The sequence below is a fragment of the Lissotriton helveticus genome, chromosome 4_1 (genome assembly GCF_964261635.1).
Source record: "Lissotriton helveticus chromosome 4_1, aLisHel1.1, whole genome shotgun sequence".
NCBI lineage: Eukaryota > Metazoa > Chordata > Amphibia > Caudata > Salamandridae > Lissotriton > Lissotriton helveticus.
The window spans coordinates 932,708,192-932,713,171 of record NC_136063.1 but is presented as its reverse complement, the minus strand read 5'-3'; positions in this window follow the sequence as shown (position 1 = coordinate 932,713,171).

Below are 4,980 nucleotides of genomic sequence, written 5' to 3'. Positions count from 1 at the left end.
TTAACAGTGAATTTATCTTTGGGCAGTGCATAGTATCAGAGTGGAAGTAGGAATATAAAAAAGTGTATGTGATTTAACGTAAGTAAATTCATAAATATAAAAGACAAGCCTAACTCCATCCATAACTATAACAGAGAAGTCTATCTAAATCTATAACTACTACAGAGGGATAGTATATAACTATCAGAAAAAGTTTACCATATTAACTTAAAGTGCACAATATACTTCAGTTTTTAAAATAACAACTTACCTTTACAAAGAAGTTGAAGTTATTAGTGAAAATCCTATTGAAATGTATACCAGGAAGTAGTAGTCAAAATGGCTGTGTTTCCTTCTCTTCCTTTATATTCAGGTACATAACCAATCAAATGTCAGGTAAAAAAAAATGGAAAAGAAAGTAACATTTTCATTGGTTGTCAATTCCAACACTTCAGATGTGTTTTGTGAAGTAATTTACCTCAGGGTATTTAGAGAGGTCTACAGGCTAAATGGCTAAATGGAATTCCAACCAAATTTGTGAAAATGGTAGGGATTGGTATGTAGTATGAGCAAATCTATATTTGGTGAAAGTGTCTCCAATGTTTCTTCTGTAAATTACTTTCCCACCTTTTTTGATGGAGCGCCTCCCGGGGAGCGCCCCGGTACGCGAACCTGCAGCGTTACGGCAGTCCACCATTTTGTGTTTCGGTCGAATTAAGATACAAGATGGAGGGCAAATAATGTTCAGAATGGGTAGAAGGGGACACGGTAGACGTATTTTGACCCCCTAGGTTTTCTGAGGATGGCTGAGGAGGCCCATATGTGCGAGAAAATTTTTTTTTTTTTTTTAAAAATTCGCGCGGTTAGCTTCCGGTTCGCGTACCGGGTAGCGCTCCGGGGAGCGTACTTTGTTGAAAATTAGTGAAAAAAGTTAGAGTAAAATAATAATTGTGAGTGATCAGATGTAGGGTAGCTCTGAGAAGAGCTTTTGGGTTTATGGTACATTTAGGTACTTATAAGTAGGTACTAATGCACAGTCTTAAATTCAGAATGAAAACTCTGTTCCCTTCATCTGAGAAGTGAACTCCATCTCCTCTGTAGATATCTTGCATGTAGTAACGCAAGTTATTGTTGTACATGGAGCCCATTCCATGGTCTCTCATGTAAGCTGAAACAGATTTGTTTACATGCTTCCTCGATTTCTCAATTTGTGGACAAAATTGGTTCGACCACCTCCATTTCTGTCTTTGGCATATATTTGAATATACCAAGGCAGTTTGAGGAAAAAGTGCCATCAATTGCTCAAAGGTGTCCTTTAAAAGCATTTCCAGACCTACACCAGTCAAAGTGCCCAAGTCATTACCTCCACAGTGCAAAATTAACGGGAAACGACCTTTACAACGCAACTATTACAACCCAGTGCTATTACAACGTAAATTTTACAACGCAAAAACTATTACAACGCATGTTATTACAACGCACGTTATTACAACGCAAAAACTATTACAACGCATGTTATTACAACGTAAATGTATTAATTTTAAATTTTGTTTAAAAATAAAAATGTTGTATATTTATTAAAAATATTTAATTTTAAATTGCTAAAATACTAAAATGATTTTAATCACAAGCATTAATACTCAGGTTTTTATTTTGAGTTAAAAATATTTAATTATTTAAATTTAATGTTGGTGTTAATTTAGATAAATATTAATATTATAAAAATGTAATTCCTATGTATTACAAAAATATTTTAAAATTATTATTATTAAACTATTTATCTAAATTACAAAAATTAATACTCAGGTATCTTTTTAGAAAAAATCATTGTTTAAAATATATAATATAATTATTTTTTTATTTATTGGATAAATGTTATCACAATAAATCACAAGCATTAATACTCAGGTATTTATTTTCAGTAATAAATATTTAATTATTTAAATTTAATGTTGGTGTTAATGTTAGATAAATGTTAATAATATTATAAATTAATTCATATGTGTTAAATATATATTTTAACATTTTAATTATTAAACTATTTATTTAAATTACAAAAATTAATACTCAGGTATCTTTTTAGAAAAAATAATTGATTTAAATTTATAATATAATTATTTTTTTATTTATTGGATAAATGTTATCACAATAAATCACAAGCATTAATACTCAGGTATTTATTTTCAGTAATAAATATTTAATTAATTAAATTTAATGTTGGTGTTAATGTTAGATAAATGTTAATAATATTATAAATTAAATCATATTTGTTAAATATATATTTTAACATTTTAATTATTACACTATTTTTTAAATTATAAAAATTAATACTCATGTATCTTTAAAAAAACATAATTGTTTGAAATATTTATTTTAATTATTTTTATATTAAATCATTAAATAATATATTGGATAAATGTTGATAATAAGTTTAAAATAACAATCAAAAATACTCATGTATTAATTTAGTAAATGTAATTGTTAAAAATATATTATTTTATTAAATGTAAATTTTTAAAAATATATTAGAATTATTTCTTTTCAATTAATTAATTATTATATTAATAATACTCATGTATTAATGTAACAAAAGTTAATACTCAGGTATTTTTAAAAAAAAATTAATTGATTTAACTAAATGAAGTGATTAATGATTTCATGAAGATTATTAATTTAAAATATTTAAAATTAACTTTATATAATTATATTAAATAAAAAATTATTATTAAAAAATATATTTATTTACAAATTAATTATTTAAAATATATATATTTTTTTCAAAATGATACACATACAATTAAAAACATTTTTTGGAATTTTTCCCACGGTTTAACATTGATTTCAATGGGAGGTTTAGTCCTTCGTTTATTGCAATGACCGCTCCATAGTAACCAACGCAATGGATTAGTAAGAACGAAAAAGAATAGAAGGAGGAGAGAGAAAATGAAAACAAGACCAGTATACAGGTAAGTGAACAAAAACATTATTTATCGTAGTGAATAAAATAATTAAAGAGTAAAATTAATGAAGTAAAAAAGTATAAAGACAATGACGTTCTTTTCAAAATTGTTTTATTTTTGTTAAAAAAATAATTAATAAAAATGTATATTTTTATTAATGTACTTCATATTTTTTAATAATTTTACAACATCAAATAACATGTGAAATAAAATAATATATTTTATTTAATAATGTATAATAAGTAGTCCTTTGTTTATCTTGTTACATTTTGATAACGTCTTTACGTTGACGTCGACGTTAGAGGCCATTTTGCATTGCATCGATTGCTGGAAGCAGCTGGAAGCTGATCTGCGCTCAGGTAGGAAACTTTATAAAGTTATTTTCTAATTAAAAAACTTTGTTGAACATATATATTGTAATGAAAGATTAAGGAGAGGTTGCGATAGTTGTTAAATGATGTTTAAAGTTTGTTTTCAGCATGTCGGCGAACATATTACTTGCATATGTCTTCGTCGGGTTATGTAACAAAAAATGTCATGAATACAGAGTGAAAATAAGTATATATGTTTGATGTTTTGAAAACATTTTGAACGTTTTAATGTTTGAATAAACTTAGATATGTTTATCGATTGACAAGTTGAAGAGGAGAAATAGGATAGTTTGTTTGTTTGTATTTTCCAAAATGATTGCTTTGCACAAGGTGTTTGATAAATAAAACTGTTTATTTCGAATTGTACGAAAAAAAAAGGAGTCATTTTTTTGGGGATTTGTGGTTTTTTTTCCTTTCAAAGCTTTACATTTTTGTACATTGTATTTCTCGTTTTGAGGCGGTCATTTGATGTATTGCTTTAAAGACATTTTTTGGATTTTTTTGGGAAAATATAAGTTTTGGAATGTGATACTATTCGATTTAGATAGTGAGAAGAATAATAGTTAGGATGTGATATATGATAACAAAAAAATATACAGGTTGGGATCGTAAAAAATTCATAAATATATATTTTACCGAAAAACGATTATGGTTTAAGGTTTTGTGTAACAAAGACGTTTTTCTTTAGAAAGATGTACTTTTTTGGTTAAAATTTAAAAAACGATTAAAGAACTTGGATATCAAGTTTACTTGCAGGAACCAGCAAAGCTTAAAGTGATTAAAAACGGCCGATCTTATTTCTTTTCGGAAGTAAATGAGGTCGAAAGTGCTGTCGCTTCTTGGCGACTGGGGAAATGATTAAGTTAATGATTAATGATTAAGGTAGTGACTAATGTTCAGCGTGTATGGCTTTGTGGATCCTTTAGATCCCTGTCTTTCTTTCTTTTTTTTCTCTCCTCAGGTATAGCTTACTAGCTTTAAAAAGTTTTCGGGGTATTCAAGCGACTGCTCCTATGAATGAGCATTGGGTAGCACGGGTCTTTTTTTCTATTGTGTTGCTATGATTGGTATTGAATGCCTGGATCCTATCGGCGCTCTATCCGCTCGCCGACTGCCAAGGGAACGGCAGTCAACCGAATGGGGGGACCAGAAGGTAGTTACTGGGTGGGAAATGGGGGAGGGGAAAAACTAAAAAAAATGCATCATGAGTATAAATATATCTGTGTTTTATTGGCTAAGAAAAGCTTATATGGTTTGCAAAGTGCTTTGTTTTGTTCTTGGGGTCGAAGTCATCTCAGATTATTTATTAATGTCAATTAAATGTTTCAATTAAAACTTTTAGTTTGGAATGTGGCTGGCTTAAACAGTCGGACTAAGAGGAGACTAGTATATGAAGAACTTAGGATGTATAATCCTCAGATAGCAGTTATAACTGAGACTCATATTGCCTACAAGGACAGACGTCTATTGACCCAGTTAGGCTATGATCTTCTGGTTAGCACGGAGTTTAATGCCTCAATCCGTGGAGTGGCCATACTGAAGCATAAACAGCTAAAAATAGTAGCTAACAGAAAAATGACGGATAAAGCGGGCAGGTGGGCCATGGTACAAGTGACTGTGGAAGGTCTCCAATACACAATCTGTGGGGTTTATGCTTCAAACCAGGACGA